Source organism: Zootoca vivipara, chromosome 3, assembly GCF_963506605.1.
Source record: "Zootoca vivipara chromosome 3, rZooViv1.1, whole genome shotgun sequence".
NCBI lineage: Eukaryota > Metazoa > Chordata > Lepidosauria > Squamata > Lacertidae > Zootoca > Zootoca vivipara.
In genome coordinates, this window is record NC_083278.1 from 68,626,207 (window position 1) to 68,645,514 (window position 19,308).

Consider the following 19,308-nt stretch of genomic DNA (forward strand, 5'->3'; position numbering starts at 1 on the left):
CATGGGCATCCTTTGCACACACCTTCCTCCAAAGGAACTTCACACACTACGGTGGGCAATGCCATTTCAGCCACACTTTAACCCAGGCATCCCCAAACTGCGGCCCTCCAGATGTTTTGGCCTACAACTCCCATGATCCCTAGCTAACAGGACCAGTGGTCAGGGAATTGTAGTCCAAAACATCTGGAGGGCCGAAGTTTGGGGGTGCCTGCTTTAACCAGTCAACACTGTGTGTGTGTGTGTGTGTGTGTGTGTGTGCGCACGTGTGTGCGTGCGTGCGGGATTTATGTACAAGCTAAACAAGCTATAGCTTAGGGCCCCCCCAAAAAAATTAAAGGAAAAAACCCTGGATGTACATTTCCAAAATATAAGATAAAAAACAAATAAAATAAAACCCACATACGGCAACAGTGGCAAATGGCTTTAGATACCTATTAGGTCCATAAATTACCATATAGCATATACTCAACACAAAAAAGCAACAATTACTTTCATTAGTTTAGGGCCTCATCAAACCTAAATCCGACCCTGTATATATGCACAATCTATACACAATCAATATATACCACCACACCATACTGTTTCAAACTGTTGCTATAAAGTCAGGTGTTGGCAAACATTTGGGAAATCACCTCACCTGCAGCAGCTATAATAATTCAGATTTATGGCCAAAGCAGCTTTCCCTTCTCTGGTTTTAATTAGAATCATTTCTATTTTAAAATCTCACGGCTTATTTTTATACAGGCTGGAGCTATGGGCCTTGTTTAACTTCTATTATTATTATTATTATTTATTAAATTTGTATGCCACCTTGTAGACCTGTAGATATCAGGACAAGGCTTGTAAATTGGTACTTCCCCTGTGTGTTACCACAAACATTGTTTTTAAATCTTTCATCAAGCCCACAGAATTCTGTTTTTCACAAGGATTGCTATTCAGGTTGCTTTTAGGATTATCAAATTTTAGTCTTAAACTACACTTTCACAAAGTTTGGCAAACTACTGCTTGCATTTAGGAAGATCCATTGATGTAGAAGTGATAATTCAAACATTCTAATATTTTGAATAAAGTGTAGAGAATTACTGTGCAAGCGTATGCAAGTTTACTCAGAAAAAGTCCCACTACTATGGTCAATGGGGTTTACACTGTAGTGTGTTTACAGGCCTTAGGCTGCAAGCTTATAACATTTACCTAGCCGTAAATTCCATTACAGAATATTTACTTCTGAGTAGACCTGCATAGGATTGGCTAAATTATTGTTTGAGCCTACTCTTTTCTCAAAAGTAAGTCCTACTATTTCAGTGAGACTCGCTCTCTAGCCCATGTGCAGTATATCACCATCTCTTCTGTTAACCTAGGCTCCTTTGGGAAGAAGGGTGGGATAGAAATCTTAAAAAAATAAAAAATAATGCTTTCTGTAGCACTTACAGGATGTTTCTATATGAAACAAGCCCTACTAAATTCAGTGGGACTTTTCCCCAGATAAATCTGTGCAGGTTTACAGTGTAGTGTGCAATCCATAAACAGACTGTCCTGCTATCTTTGTGCATCTCCAGCAAACCCCACCCATTACACCTTACCCTGTATGAGTCACTTCTTTGAATAGGATCCTGCCCCTGTATTGCAAAGACATACTGTATTAGGATTCATGTATGTGTATTTCCTATACATGTAAAAAATCAAAGGCCTCTGGTTGAGACACTCTATGTGAGGTGTGAAACTATTTTTTTATGCCTACTCTATTTGAAAGAGAAACATTGTAGCTGCTCAAGGCATGGCATCATAAGCAAACATAGCTGCCAAGTTATCCCTTATTTTAAGGGATTTTCCCTTATGCTGAATAGGCTTCCTCGCGAGAAAAGGGAAAACTTGGCAGCTATGTAAGCAAAAGCATAGGACGATGCTCTTGATGGCAGGACATTATTGAGTAAAGGCTGCTGTGTGCAGAGTTATGTGTAGGTTGCACCCACCCCTTCAGCCACTTCCTCAGAAGTAGTATCACTGAAGTCAATGAGACTATTTTGAAGCATGTGATTTGTAGCTATAAGTATCAGTTTGCCATCTATCAATTTTATAGCAGTCTCTCTGACTTTAATAGGACTCCTGTTACAAATGGGTTGATGATTTGATGCCTTAGCCAAAGAGAAGCTTCAGAGCAGAGCTGGAAATATTTCAAAAACCAAGTCCTTGGAGGGAAGTTTGCAGAATTGAAAGAGCCCTTGAAGGAATCTTATAATAGTTTCCAAATACTGAGATTCCCAAAGCCTGCATTGCCTGTTTTTAACAGCTCTGGGACAGCAAGTTATTATGGGCGATAGCGCCTCTTACCCCATTGTTGTAATAGTACATTATCCCACCTTGCTCCTCTGCCAGCAGTGTGACTTCATAATGTTTTAATGTGTACTATTAGTGTAATTAATTATATAATTATTATAATAAATTGAGATTGACTGTAATGCCAGAAAACTAAAGATATTGTTCAGTAACCAATAGTGTTCTTTGCATTAGAAAAAAAAAAACCTGCTATATATTCCTTGAGAAAAATACTGTAGAGGCTAAATGTTGTGAGGCAATGAATAGTTTCTTCTAGTACAGTGGAACCTCGGTTTATGAACACCTCAGTTTATGAATTTTCGGTTTATGAACGCCGCAGACCCATCTGGAATGGATTAATTCACTTTCCATTACTTTTAATGGGAAAGTTCGCTTCAGTTTATGAACGCTTCAGTTTATGAACAGACTTCCGGAACCAATTACACCCATGTTTCAGTTTATGAACGCTTCAGTTTAAGTACTTCGCGGACCCGTCTGGAACGGATTAATCCACTTTCCATTACTTTCAATGGGAAAGTTCGCTTCAGTTTATGAACGCTTCAGTTTATGAACAGACTTCCGGAACCAATTGTGTTCATAAACCGAGGTACCACTGTAATAGAATAATCCTTGAACAAATTTAACATTGATGCAAGTAGTTTGCTGTAAGTTTTTGTGTTTGAGAGGATGGTTGCATTGTTTTTGCTTAATAATTTTTTTTAATCTATTTTTAATTGATAAAATACATGCCAAACAGAAAGTATTTTCTCAAAAGGGTCAATTTAGGTGCTTATTATGCTGAAGGGATGCTGCATAGAGATCTTTAATTGCCTACTTAAACACTGCATCTGCTAGCTTTTGGTCTAAGCAATGAACACAGTACAGTACAGTGCATAGTTTCTGGCCTTTTAAATGGATATATTGTTGCCAAGTAGTTATAAGAAATCATAAGACAACTAGAATTTGATAAAGAATCAAATATCTCTCCTATAGTGATACAGGTTTCAGAATTCCAGTTTAAAAAATGGACATAGTTTTCATATTGCAATCTTATTGTAGTGTGTGTATGCACATTCATAAACACAAAGCAGAAATGTACTGATTTTACTAAATTCCGTCAATTGCCACCAGCAAGGAGATAGCACGTGAACAACTTGCAAAGAGACTTAAAGATACCACTTGCAGGTGCCTTGCATTACAGAAAAGAGCGCTTGGAAACTTGGTAAGAAGCTTTAGGTTACCTCAGATATAGGTAATGCATTAAATTACAGGAAAACCTGCTAGACTAGTTATGAAAAAATAGAGCAGGTCAAGTGAGATACTGCCCCTTCATAGAAAAGAAGTCCTTCAGTCAAATCTTTCACCACATAACATAGAGGATGTATGTTTTTCCTCAGTCAAGAAGCCCAGTTCATCACAGACACCTTTCTTTTGTAACAGTTTCAACTGACTTTACATAAAGCAAACCAGTTTGGTGCTTAAAGCTTCCATAATACATTATTTCTCCCTTCTCAGTTTCTGACTCTCAGTAGGTGTCCTTTTCCTGGAATTTGCAGTCCTTTCCGCTAGTTGTTTTGCTAGTTCCAACACTGGGATGAAAGATGGTCCTTCTGCAACAGATAGTGTCCCAGTGGTCCAAATCCTTCCACTTTGGACTGACTTCCTTCATGTAGACTATTAGACACTCTCTGCCTCCCTTTCCCTTGGCTACATCTGCTCTTTATACAACAATGGAGGGAGGGTATCAGGTAGCCAGCTGCCACCACGCTGAGCCAGTTATGACCAGACCACACCTACAACTATTTGGGCTGTGGCATGGAACACTGTGAGCTGAAGCCAAAGTTGACCTTCCAATCCACACCCTCTAAAGACGCCATATCACAGGTCTGAGCAGCTGGGGAGATTAGAGGCTGTATCCCTTGTATGGGTCCACTTGTGCTTCTACCACTCCAAGTTTGGCAAGAATTAGGATCAACAGTAAAAATTCAGGGAATGTCAAGTTGTAGCTTAACAATATTTTTTAGCCCTCATGCTGGAGAGATAAGTTTTAAAATGTGATAGCAAACATTTCTGAAGGGTGAAGCATGTATGTGTAAGTAGTTGGTTTTTCCAATGCCCATGCAGTAAATAAAACATCCAATCCAAGTTTTTGCCATAAAAACTGTAGTACCTACACAACTTTAAAATGCATATTTAAAGGTTCACTTGTTCATCCTCAGTTCTCACTACCCTCTTCCCCTGTTTGATGTGCAGCAGAATAAGATTACTGCTGAACAGGTAGAGAAGGAGATTCAGCAAAGCGATGGTGTGCTAGCTGAACACCTGCCTTTCCATACAGATCAAGGACCTGCCAACAGCAGTGGTGGCTGGTGTTCATTGGAGCTGGTAGGGCAGAACATAGTGAGACCAGCAGTGGTAGGTGCTAGAGCCAATGACAGAGCCAACTAGTTCTTCTTTTGTCCCTACCCTCCTCCCTGCTGAGTTATACAAGGATGGCATTAAGATTAGGAGGGAGCTGATAGGTAGTCCCCCCCCCCCAATCCTGAGCTGATTCCAAGTAAATAGACAGGCAGGTGGGCACTGGCTGAGGGCAGGCTGAGTTCGATGGAGCAGTGTTCCATTGGTCCTAATGGACCAGCCTTGACTGGCTGAGCACTTACATCTTGACACCAGCAAGACTAGGGGGCAAGACATGTCTTGTACTTAATGTTGGCCCCTCAGTTTATGCTTTAAAAAATGACTGCCAAGATTGGTCAGTGTGAATTATCAAATATGAAGAAGTACAGGAGCAAGACTTGCCCTCTTTGACCACGGCAATTATGTGTAAAGTTTTTTGAACAAATGTGTAGAAAATGAGGCCAAGCTGAACCACGTATAATGATGTTTTCCTTTTTGAGTCAAAAGGCCAGAGTTCTTATTTATAAAAGTGGAACAAATTGCCAGATTGTCAGGCTTTACTTTAGCTAAAAGCCTTTCCAACATGTTATTTCACCAACTAAACTGATATCTGAAATATTACGGATTGTTGTTGTTATTTTACTTAGTGTGGGAAGGGAAAGAGAGAGGCTTTTAAAACAATTTTAAGTGAGACTGCAAGACCAAGTGTCATAAATAATAGTTTGACCTTCTCCCCCCAAAAATAGCCTATTTGTACAATAAATGAAGCTCTGTAGCTTTTGGAGACTAGTGTTTGTGGTAGAAGTATTACTATTTGATAGTTCTACCGGTTGTAGTGAACACATCCTAGATAAAATGGAAGTGTGTTTAAAGTGATAAATGCAAAATTTTATTGCTGCAGAAGATTTTTCAAGTACAGAAATCTCTAGGTATCAGCAATAACATGTAAGGTGTATGAATTGTGTAACTTGTAGGTAGTCATATCTGGGGTTGGGTGAGCTATATGCCTTAACACACACAGTCACGATTTCCTTCATTTCTCCTCCTCGGTTCTTTAGTGAATTAACTTTGACATTTCAGTGTTCATTCAATGCTTCAGTTGGTGTGGTTCATAATACAGATGTCGAAAAGAACTATTCTGGGCCTCGATCAGCTAGATTACTTACACAGCAGTGGGTTGCTACACATACATTATTATTTTTTTACTAAAAGCCCAGTTTAAGAGCTGATGTGTAGCACAATCCTATTTGGGCAATGAAAGAGCACATACTCTCCAACATTTCTCTGATTTAAATAGGCATGTCCCATTCCATAATGATAATTTTACTATTTACACCCCATACGTCTTACTTGGTTGCCCCAGCCGCTCTAGGCAGCTTCCAACATATATAAAAACATAATAAAACATTGAACATTAAAAACCTTTCCTATACAGGATTGCCGTCAGATGGCTTGTGGGTCGAATAACTCCATACCCTCCAACATTTCTCCAGTGAAAATAGGGATATCCTAAGGAAAAGTGGAACATTCTGGGATCAAATCAGAAACCTGGATGGCTTCTCTAAATCAGAGACGTCCCTGGGAAATAGAGACATTTGGAGTTTGGCAGCAATGTTGTTCATATTTAGCATGTAGAGTGTAATATCAGTGGCACAGAATTAGTTTGGAAGTCCATTGTATATCATAGTACTTCATAGTAGCTTAAGTGCATAACTGAAGGGTATAACTGAATTTGTGGAACCCTACCGTTGCATACTCTCGAGGCATATTTGTCCGCCTCAGTTCTCAGCCTGAGATGAATGAATATTCTCACTGGAATTTGTTTGGCTTTCTGTCAGATGTCTGAGGAAGAAATGGTGGAAGTTAGCATACATCATGGTCTTTGGCATTAAATGCTAGCATTGGTCTAACAGAATAAGCCCTTTTTTCTCAGTGCCAGTAAGGGGAACCATGTTTCAAGCCCTACTGTGAAGAATTCAGAATGTCAGGAATGAAATTTATGTGGTGCTGAAGATGGTATTCCCTCAGCCTTTTTGGTGACTTTCCAAGACTGAAATAATTAGATGTTAGATGATAAAGGAGTGAAAGTTCAGACTAAGATGGTATTTTGTAGTAGAAGAAAATTTCAAGTTTGCTGCTCTACTGTCCTCCCCCAAGTATGACTGCTTAAAACTATTAGCAAATGATCCATGCTATAAAATTGCTTCACTAAGGCAGCTAAAATGCAGGTAAGATTTTATATAGTTCTTTAAGGTTCATTCTACAGAGTAAACCAAATTTTGCAAAATAAGAATAAAATAGTTCTCTGTGGGACAAAGGCCACAATTTATCAACCAGATTCTAGATTACTTTTGTCAAGGAAGATTAATATTTTCTCTAATAGTGAAGTATTGATATGTGGGACTTAGTAAGCTTAGTGTGATAAACTGGTCTGTAGATAAGTTTAACTTTGCTGTCACCGACACCAGTTGGACTTGATTGTCATCAGGCTATCAGCACAGAACTGTGCTCGTGTCACACACAGCTACTGCAGTGCCGACCAAGACATGGATCACTCCCTGGTGGTGAGCAAGAGCAATCTCCAGCCAAAGAGGGCCCATAGTACAACGCATAAAGTGTGGCCTTGAATCAACACCGCCAGAACATCCATACTTCAAATTTGTGAACGCTGCTCTGGTTTTGTCGAACATGCTCTACTGAACCGCTCCAGAGATAGGTGTTGAAGGAAGGTAGGACAACATCAAAGAGGCAACCTACAACACAGCTATGTCCTACTTTGGCAAAAGAGAGCAACAGATCCCCAACTGGTTTGAGGCTGGCATAAGGGACATGGAGCTTGTTATTGCTGCAAAGTGTGAGGCTCTTGTGAACTACAAGTGTGCACCCTGTGAAAAGGCACTTGCTCCACTGAGAAAGGCAAGGAGTGGAGTGCCAATGGATTGCTAGCCAATTTGCCAATGACTACTGGCTAAAGCTGTGTCAGAGAATTCAACTCACTGCTGACACCGGTAACACTCTCACAAGCCCACATTCCCAACGTGTTCGGACGCCTGTCTTGGCAACAGCTACACTGGCTTGGCCATGTCCACAGAATGGAAGATGGGGGGATCCCAAGGACATGCTCTATGAGGAGCTGGCTTTAGGGACTAGGACTGTTGGCAGACCAACTCTGTGTTGCAAAGATGTCTGCAAACGGGACATGAAGGCTGGCAACATCAACCCTGCTATGTGGGAATCCCTTGCAGATGACTGCAGTGCCTGGAGACAGGCTGTCAAGATGTGTATCCATAGCAGCGACCAGAGGAGAAATGACTGCTGGGAGGAGTGAAGGGAGAAGAAACACTGTGGTATATCTGCAGCAGCACAACCGGATGCCTTCATCTGCCCCAGCTGCAACAAAGCATGTCTCTTCCTCTACACTGCAACTTTCTAACAGTTTGACTTCACCCTAAAGGTGCACTTCTCCATTGTCTTCTGAAACAGAGAGGTGCCAACAATTATTATGAAGAAAATAAGTTATGAAAAGTGCAGGATCTTAATATAATTTTAGTACTTGGCTAACATGTTGTTGGGTGTGTGTGGAAATGGAAGTAAACGAAAATAAAATATAAGTGTTACCTTATTTTGTGAGTTTTCCACCCAGGTATTCTGTGGTATTTCATGTCTTATTCAATACAGTGGATAAGGTGCCATCTATACTTGAAACAGTAGCTGGGCATCCAGTTTCTAACAGTGATCAAAACTGATTATTTTAAATGGGAATAATTTTAAATGAGAAGTGAATTGTTATTGAGTAATCTTTGCCAGTAACAGTCCTTTGAGTATCTTATCCCAGAATGAGAAGCTTTTCTCACATCTGTAGTGCTACTTCATTCTTTTCAATGAAGGCTTTAAGTAGGATTTAAGTAGGGTTGCTATATTTCAAAAAGTAAAAAACCAGGACACCCTGAAATTTTTTGAATTTTTTTTAAAGAAACCCCCAAAATTGTCAAGCTTTTTCCCTGGGGCTGGGAAGGGCAGTTTAACCTCTGGTTTGCTAGTGAAACTGAATTACAGTGCCGGGAAATGATACATGTCTAAAAAGTGTGTCACCAACATAAGCTTTAAGGAGTTGGCTAAATATCCAGCACCTTTCCTCATATGGTGATCCCAAGGGCAGGTATTGCTGCTTTAGGTTTAGTTATGGACACATCCAGAGAACCTGCCAGGGAATCCTAAGCACAATGTAATAAATAATCAAGCAAAGCATAGAGGAATAAATTTAGAAGTCTAGTATGGTGACATTTTAACAATTCATATGTGTGAATAATCCATAAATTTGGTCTATATATTTATTTTCAGATTCCATTAATCCTCCTCTGTCTTCTTGCCTCTGCGTAGTAAATGTCCACTCTGACCTAATTTATTGAATCCTTCACTAATAATAATGAGTATACAAAGTCCAAATAATTTTCACTATTTACATACGGTATTTCTTTCAGTACTTTTGTTTAAAATGAATTCTATATCTATAGGCAGATGCAGAAATGGAATGACATATTTTATTTTTGTTTAAGTCGTTGAAATTTTACAGAGTGTTACAGTGCTTCATAAACTGGAGACATATTACAAATACTAATGAGAGAGTTCATTATTTTGTCTCAAATTTTATGACAGATTTGGCTTGCTTTCTTAAGTAATAGAGCCTCGGTAACGAATTAAAAAAATAATTGAACAACAGGCTATAGAGATTATGTATTAATCATAATGGCCCTGGAGCTACATGGCAGAAGTCAAGTGCTTCTAATTTTCTCAGTTATTATTATTACCTTACGATAAATGTTGTCCTCAAGGTATCTTTCTGGTATTTAATTCTTGTATAGCGAAAAGGGTTTATTCTTTGATGGCCTGAGTAAACACACACGGTACAGGATTTTGTGCTCCCTTGTGGAGATTGCCCACAATTGCCTTGAAAAACTGCCTCTCCAATTTTCTTCAATTGAATATTGTGCAGCCTGATTCTAGAAAGGTCAGTGAGACTAGCAACTCACTTCTGCCTGGTGTCCTTGAAGATCTAGACTCATGTAACATGTGCAAACATTCCTCTTTCAGGCCCTCTGGAGAGCAGCTATCATCTTAGACATTGCTGTCTTTCCACCATTCTTTGATTGAAACTTATGTCGGCACCAATCTTAAATATGGTTTATGCTAGTTGGAGATTGCTGTTAATCAGGGATTTGAAACGCGGTTCAAAACTATTTTCAGATCACTGCTTAATGTTGAGTGCTGCTTAGCCTTAGCCATTGTATAGGTGAGGAGACATAATGTGATAAATGTTTGGGTTGGGGGTTGGGGTAGAGGAAGATTCCACAATTCCAGGAGCAGCTTTTAATTCGTTAACCATGGTTAAGAAATTGGGAGACTTAACTCTGCCGAACCCTAGAAAATGTTTCCCTTTCAGTGGCCACTTGCTGATTTTACTATCTCTCTCTCTATGGGCATCTGTACCAACCAACTTGCTTTCATTGTAACATGAATTACTGTATTAGAGAAGAGAAGATAATTGCACAGGCAGTACAGGAATCCTATCTTCTCTGACAGTGAAAAATTGTTGGGAAGGCATGCCTTTGCCCCTTCCTTGCTGGTGTTTGGCAGGTGCAGAGATAAAGCACCTGCTAGCAATTGCATGAATGAGACATGGTATTATTGTCTACCAATCTGCATAATTACAAACAATTTATATTATATGCAAAATATGTTATCATCTTTCATGGGGGCAGAGATATTGAAAGCCTATTCTTCAGGTGTGCCTACCAGAAAAAATTTGGACACATCTGAATGTAAATGCATGTGAAAATGAAATGCATGCCTGTGATAACCACAGTGTGCAATGCTTAGATAATAAAAAGGGTGGATAGACTTTTAACAACTGTCACTTAAAGAACTTAACCTTTTAGTTAAAAGGTTATCTAGAGAAAATTTTATCCTCAAAGGTAATTTTTTCAGTAAATTATAAAAGCTTGAAAGTAATAATTTTGTTAAAATAGTTTCATCAGCCTTAATAATGATATGCAAGGCTTCTAATCTCTATTTTTAAATATATTAATTTTCAGATGTTTTTAATCTTCTACAACTGTAGTTAATTTGTAGTCTGTAATATTGTTTTGCTTGGAAGAATTATTCTTCTCTGATGTGGGTATTTTGACCACATCCTGAAACTGAAGATGACAGATATTCAATCTCCTTTTTTGTTTTTTGTTTTTGTTTTACTGAATTCAGATTTATTTATTTAGAATTCTAGGCCACATTTGGGCTACAGGGCTAGGCTATAGTAATAGCATAATAATTATCATTAATATATTAGTTCATAAAATTATTGAAAAAACACGCAGTGTCAGTCATTTGCTAAAACAGGAAGAAAGTCCTTTTTCATCCCAATGGAATGAAAAAAAACAGAGCATGGCTGATTCACTTCCCTACAACTGGAAAAGTTCAATTTCAAATACGGTTTCATCTTACTTCAGGCGATGGAGGTTCCTGTGTTGTTGCTTAAAATTGGGCAGACAGAAACTGATGAAAGCTAGAAAAAAGGGAGGGATGAAAGGAATCTGGAGAGAGCCACCATTGTTCAAGGACTAGGCTGGACTGCATAGTTCCCTGTCCTCCCATCATTGCTATTTGGCCAGTCTTCTGTTATATTGAAATTTTAGCCATTTTTTAAAGTACTAATGCTGAAATCGGAATATATTATTTGAATGTTTTAGATGTAAAAAAATTACTTCACTCTCTTTTTGCTACAATGTGGGTTAAGCCACAGAGTCTAGGGCTTGCTGATCAGAAGGTCGGCGGTTCGAATCCCTGCAATGGGGTGAGCTCCCGTTGCTCGGTCCCAGCTCCTGTCCACCTAGCAGTTCGAAAGCACCTCAAAGTGCAAGTAGATAAATAGGTACTGCTATAGCGGGAAGGTAAACGGTGTTTCCGTGCGTTGCTCTGCTTCACCAGAAGTGGCTTAGTCATGTTGGCCACATGACCTGGAAGCTGTACGCCGGCTCCCTTGGCCAATAAAGAGAGATGAACGCCGCAACCCCAGAGTCGGTCACGGCTGGACCTAATGGTCAGGGGTCCCTTTACTTTTTAAGTATAGCTTTGCATTTGATATTCTGACTTCTAGCATCAAATGTGAACAACCACATTATCAAGCATGTGTTATCTCTACTGAGTATGCCTTGACCATAGTCTTCTGGTGATGAAAATGATTCTACCCAACAATCCACCTCCCATAGCTTGTGGAAACTCTTCTACTGACAGAGACACCAGGTTGTCCCCAGTATTGGGGCGGCCTGGCATGCGGCGTGCATGTGTGATGTCATACAAGTGGTGCACGTCATGCACTTCTGATGACAAAACATTGCATGATGCATGTGTGGGATGTCATGTGAGTGAACTGAGCACAACATCGCGTCATAGAAGGCTGAGTGCTCTGGAGAAGGATGAGTGCTCTGGAGCAGCCAGCCGCTGAAGCTATGACAAGCAATGTCATGCGTGACACATGCCAGGCCCCCTCAACATTGAGGGCGCCCAATCCCTTTCCAACAAAAATTGGAGTTGGCGCACTGTTTACTGAAGCCTCTGCTCTTCCCTGCCAGTCGTCATCTGGTGACAGCAGCTGTGGGAAGTGCAGCTGGAATAGCATTTTAGCAGCTATTCCTCACCCGACCTCCTTAATGTAGGCTACACATGGACAACAGTGTCATTGGCAGAGATTTGCTAGGGATATGGGGCCTCAGTGAATCCGTGAGGATGATCCTCACCCCATGCACAGAAATGTGTCGTGGGTTCTACTCACATTTGAAAGGGGGAGGATTGTGCCATATGTTGTTTTTCTGGCATGGTAGATCTTTGCATCTCCTATCTTCATTGTTAAAGTTAACAAAAAAAGAGAGAAACGACCTTTTGCTTTCTTTCTTTTTTACAAAAGGTACCTTACTAAACTAAGGCATTAATTACAGATAGTAGCAGGTGGTGTATTTTCCTTTGAAAGTTGTCACGTATTGGGCAGTCATTAGAAACAGGAGCCATATTTTAATTTATGGTATTCATTCAAACTTTAACTGCCCTTGATTAATAAAAATCCATGTGACAGTGCAGCATATCTCTGTTTTTAAGCTGTTAAGAAGAAGATAAAATGATTATAGCGTGCAGTAAATGTTGTTATGGCTCCAATATGTTTCCTTGGGGATCAAGCAATCTTCTGCTCTTTTCTTAAGACTGACCCTCTCACCTTGAAAAGCAGACATGAAGGAGAGCTGCAAATGCAAGACCACCGTCAGGTCAACCTGTCGTGAAGCTGACACGTCTCTGATATAAAACCCAATTTACTGTTGAAGAAGCACATCCATTATCCTTCTGATTTTAAAATAGAACATACATCAGCAAAATGATAAAAAGAAGTGCTTAAGAATTATGAAAGTCAAGGACTATTTCATATCAGAAAGTCACAACCTTTTTTTTTGCATTTTACTGATTAAAATTACACTTACCTGTAATGCTCCTTCTGTATATGTTCTTTTCTTCCTCTTCAAGGAAGCTAATAGAGTGTGTCAGTTTGATCTTTGCTAACTCTACCTCCAGAACTTAGTGACAGGGCTGGGAAAAATCTGAAGTGCCTGAGCACTCTTCTGCCTAAGAACTTAGCATATTTTATTCAGATCTCTGCAGAGCTAGCATTTAAGTGTTTGATGCTGGCTCCTATCTTATTGATAGTGGCGTGGTCCCTGGAAATATAGCTGTAGCACCTCCATATGCTTATATTTGTGAAGTCTCCAGGTTTACCTCCCAAGGACTGTTGAGGCAGGCTACATTTACAGAGCAAAAGGCTTAGAAAAACTATTCAAAGGTGCAGCCTGGGAACCATAGCTGCCAAGTTTTCCCTTTTCTCGCGAGGAAGCCTATTCAGCATAAGGGAAAATCCCTTTAAAAAGGGGATAACTTGGCAGCTCTGCTGGGAACTCAATTTACACAGTCTGGGGAAATTGATCCATGTTATGACAAAACAAAGCAAAAATGAGGCAGGCAACAAGACTCAAACAGCCACACCAACTGGATGTGTCCTACTAGTGAGACTACTTATCTCAAGTATTCCTGCTGATCTTGTTATTACCCAGAGCCAATCCTACAATTCTCTGGTTCAGAAAATGAAGGATAAGAACGTGGTGTCTTAATACCATGTGTGTGGGGTGTTGTTTTTGCTTCAGGTTACGAGCTCTGCTAACCCGGAAGTAGCTGCTCCTGGTTGTGAACTTTGCCCCAGGATACGAAAAAATCACGTGCCAGAGGCCCCATTAGCAAAAGCAAGCCTCAGGATAAGAACGGTTTCAGCTTAAGAACGGACCTCCGGAATGAATTAAGTTCATAACCAGAAGTACCACAATAATAATAATAATAGTAATAATAGTAATAATAGTAGTAATATAATAATAATAATACAGCAATTCCCAGCAACAGAGTTACAGTAAAGTTATATTTTTTATTAATATAAAGGAGGACAGCTAACACAAAGTAGATTCTGAGATATTACTGTATAAAAGTTTTAAGTCCATATGACTTTTAGTGCTATATCATTTCAAATACAGTGGTACCTCTAGATACGGACTTGTTCCAGGGTGGTTCGCACCCCGAAAAGTCTGTAACTAGAGCGCCACTTCTGCACACATGCGTGGCGTGATAGAGCACTCCTGCGCATGTGCAAAGCATGCAGAACACTTCTGCACATGTGCGAAGTGTGTAGAACACTTCTGCATGCACGTGTGTGGCGAAACCCAGAAGTATACACTTCGGGGTTTGCCGCATTCACAAGCTGAAAATTCGCAACATGAACCTAACATGAGGTATGACTGTACAGTATACATACATGCAGACATACATGTAGGAGTCTCAGAAGAGAACCCATTAATTACACTGATGCAGTTCCACTGAAATCAATAGAATTAATCCAGTGTAAGGAATCCAAAAACATTTATTTGTTTTCCAGGAATAATAATAATAATAATAATAATAATAATAATAATAATAATAATAATTTATTTATACCCCGCCCATCTGGCCGGGTTCCCTCAGCCACTCTGGGCGGCTTCCAACAAAACAGAAATTCTAAAATTCTAAAATACAGAAATCCATCAAACATTAAAAGCTTCCCTAAACAGGGCTGCCTTGAGATGCCTTCTAAAGGTCTGGTAATTGTTGTTCTCTTTGACCTCTAGTGGGAGGGCATTCCACAGGAATAATGCTGGACACAATAAATCCATGATATTCTCTCTCCCTTACCTTGCCCCCCCCATACACACAAACACATACACACATATACACAGAGAAAAAACAAGTTGTGTCTTTGTAATTCTTAAAAATGAAAGAGGACTTTCAAAGTAATAGTAGCTCAAGTGCAAAAGAATAGGAAATAAAAGAATCATTTATTGCTTCTCAAAGAGCTCTTTACCCTTTTACTTTTCCATAGTGGCACATAAGCCTTCTGAATGCTTTGGCTCCAAGAAATCAATAAAGCAAGGTTTTTTCTTTCTTTTTTGGTATTGAACAGAAATTTATTTGTGCTTGTAAATTTAGATGCCCAGAAACTTTTTCATTGTGAAAAGTCATAAGAGGATAGCAATTAACTTGTAAGGTGCTTCCCCCCTGCATGTCTCAATTACATATACAATATATTATTTTTATTTATTTATTTATACCCTGCCTTTCCCCCTAACAGATGGATTACAAATAAAAACAAGAACTCCTAAAAAAGAAAAAAACAATCATAAAATTTAAGATTGATAAAATCAAAACTATATATAAGAAGAAGATTTAACAATGAAAAATATTAAACAGTATTAATAAAATCCGGATTACATCACTTTGATCAACACTTCATATTACATATACAGATACCAACTTGCTTTCAGACTACCAAGTCTTTGAACAGTGGGCTGACAATTGATGGCATTTATTCTAGAGCTTTTCAGAATAAACAGTGGTGGTAAAATGGTTAAAATCAAATTCTAAACAAATTGCACTTTCATCATAATAGTTACAGTACCAAGTGAAAAGGTCAGATTTGAGAAACTCTAAATTATTGCAAACAGAATGTAAAAATATGCCATATTAAAAGTCTCTGGTGATAGTTATAAAATGCTTGGTTTTCTGTCTTCAGTTAAAACAAGGTCAGCCATTATATATGCAAAGGGTGTAACACCCACCAGCTAGTATTATAAAAAATCATGCATGCAAAATAATGAAAATGACATCAGTGGAAATGGCATTTAGGCTTTGCCCTTATCCAAGATTATTCTCTCAGTTCATTTACCTGTAGTCCAAATTTGTGCAATCCTAGTTAGCAAAAAGCAGCTAACAGATCAATCCTAAATCCCATTTATTTCAATGGGAGCTTACTCCCGATTAAGGGTGCACAGCATTACACCGATGGCTTGCCGTCATTTCCTAACACCGGATGAAGAGACGTCAATAAGGATCAGAATTACAAGAACAGTTTTGCAAAACTGTTTATTTCTAAAACATACTAATAGCATCATTTGCAAGACTTTACATTTAAAACCATATACAAAAATAAAAGATACAAGCCAGCAATACCATAAAACTTTATATTAATGCATGAATGAAATCTCTTCTCTCTCACCCCTTGTATTTGACTGTTCTACAAAGCAGTTTGCCAAAATACATAACTTTGCTTTCAGAAGCTTGTAAAGGTAAAGGGACCCCTGACCACCAGGTCCAGTTGTGTCAGACTCTGGGGTTGCGGCGCTCATCTCGCTCTATAGGCCGAGGGAGCCAGCGTTTGTCCGCAGACAGCTTCCGGCTCATGTGGCCAGCATGACAAAGCTGCTTCTGGTGAGCCAGAGCAGTGCACGGAAACACTGTTTACCTTCCCGCCAGAGCGGTCCCTATTTATCTACTTGCACTTTGATGTGCTTTCGAACTGCTAGGTGGGCAGGAGCTGGGACCGAGCAACGGGAGCTCACCCCATTGCAGGGATTCGAACCGCCGACCTTCTGATCAGCAAGCCCTAGACTCTGTGGTTTAACCCACAGTGCCTGCTGCTTTACAAGAACTTAAATCAGATATGATTAATTGTCTATTATGAATTCTATATAGTAATTGTCTGATCACATTTAATTGCAACTGCAACTTAGAATCCCCCCCTAAATACGGGAGGGTCTTGGAAACATCATACTCCCACCCTCCCAGGGTTGCGCAGAGCAACCTTACAAGCAAGTCTTAAGCTTGGATGCTGCTGACTACTTTCCTGCCCCTTTCACCAGTGGCAGAAGTGAATAATGCAACCAAGAGTTCCCATTCTTATTTGATCCATGGAGCCTTTCTATAAACCTCTGCAAAATTAAAGTCCCTTTACTCTTGTCAAGGGAGGTTCATATGCAAATTATAGAGCAATCCTAGTGAGGGACTGGGGAGGTGAAGGGCACAAGATCCATTGCTACAACACTCACACCATCTAGGGCAGAAGATAGGGACAGTTCCCCCAAGTTTTCACTGTGCCATCTCCAGGCTGGTGGAGCTGATGGACACGAGGAACAGGCTGCTTGGGGGGGTTCACAACCCATTGGAGCCAAAGCTGCCAGCCTGGTTCTCCAAAACATCCCATTTTGGGACTTTGCATTGCCTACTGCCAGTGGGAGAACCTCTTGAGGAGCTTATTGCCTGCCTGGGTAAAGTTGAGGCCTCTGCTATGGCAGAACCATCCCCAGTAGTGCTCCTCTTCACCAGTCTGCATTGGCCAAGACTTCATCTTGACCCAAACAGGCAATAAGTTCCTACAGGTCGTTTCCCTCACTGGCAGAAGCTGGTGTAGTGGCAAATAGGTAGCCTGAAGCAAGATGAGCGCTGCACCCCATAGTCAAGTTTGACTGGACTTAACCGTCCAGGGGTCCTTTACCTCTACCTTACTATACCACATTAACACATTTGTCAAACAGAGGCAATGTTATTAAAAATCAACTTGTAGTATGGATTTTGGTGTTGCTAAATCACACCTGGGGCTGTCTGAGGGTTTCCTTCGGTGTGAGTTCATGAAGAAGCTGAGGCTATTAATTGGATCCCTTAGTAGACCAAGCAGACATGTATACAGTACCAGTGATTGTAACATAGCCCACCCTGTGACCAGAAAAAGTAGTTAAAACAGTAGCAGAAACTCAACAGCAGTAATGGAGATGAATCAAGGGATTGTAAAGGCTGGAACTAGATCTGTGTTGGATGAGCATTGCTTTCCTTCATCAGCTTCAATGAAGAGTTGTTTGAGGCTGGTGGAATGAAGAGAGGTGAATAAGCTTTCTAGTATATAAGCTGCAAGACTTTGAGAAACTTACAGTACAAGAGCTGGTGATAAATAAGTGATAAACAGCAATGTGAAACACATTTACTTCTGTAGTATTCAGAATATAGTTAATACAATTATTGTCAACCATGTTGGCTCCCTGTACATTTCCGAGCACAATTCAAAGTGTTGGTGCTGACCTTTAAAACCCTACATGGCCTCGGTCCAGTATACCTAAAGGAGCGTCTCCACACCCATCGTTCTGCCCGGACACAAGGTCCAGTGCTGAGGGCCTTCTGACGGTTCCCTCGCTGTGAGAAGCCAAGTTACAGGGAACGAGGCAGAGGGCCTTCTCGGTGGTGGCGCCCACCCTGTGGAACGCCCTCCCACCAGATGTCAAAGAGAAAAACAACTACCAGACTTTTAGAAGACATCTGAAGGCAGCCCTGTTTAAGGAAACTTTTAATGTTTAATAGATTATTGTATTTTAATATCTTTCTGGAAGCCGCCCAGAGTGGCTGGGGAAACCCAGCCAGATGGGTGGGGTATGTATAAATAAATAAATAAATAAATAAATAAATAAATAAATAACAACCCTGTTTCCCGCGTAACACTTGACACCCTTTGGGGTTGTGCGATGGCTAAGTTCAGCCAGGACGCTTTAGTTTCAAATTGTTTTCTATCCACAGTATGATAAAGTAGCCACTGACAGAAATTCTGCAGTTGTTTCTTAAGCTATATCCTAAATAGTCACTATGCCAACATTTTTAGCACTTGTTTTTTGACCAACTTGAAATAATAATTTCTACTAATAAAAGTCACACAATTTCTATCTAGAGTAATCACAGTTTAAATGGTGCCATACTTGTTTTTTCTTTTGTTTATGTCAGAGCAGAATGCATATTTCATAGTAAATCTGCATTCTTCCTGTTTTTACACTGCATTTCAGAGCTTTGATTTGTAGAGTTGTTCTTAAAAGGTAAAGGTAAAGGGACCCCTGACCATTAGGTCCAGTCGTGACCGACTCTGGGGTTGCGCGCTCATCTCGCATTATTGGCCGAGGGAGCCGGCGTATAGCTTCCAGGTCATGTGGCCAGCATGACAAAGCCGCTTCTGGCAAACCAGAGCAGCACATGGAAACGCCGTTTACCTTCCCGCTGTAGCGGTTCCTATTTATCTACTTGCATTTTAACGTGCTTTCGAACTGCTAGGTTGGCAGGAGCAGGGACCAAGCAACGGGAGCTCACCCCGTCACAGGGATTCGAACCGCCGACCTTCTGATC

General features: G+C 40.1%; 1 protein-coding gene across 2 annotated transcripts in view; it reads left to right on the forward strand.

Annotated features, from left to right (window-relative positions):
- PACRG (parkin coregulated) overlaps positions 1–19,308 on the forward strand; it is a 207,116-nt gene that overhangs the window by 514 nt on the left and 187,294 nt on the right. The window lies entirely within an intron of this gene.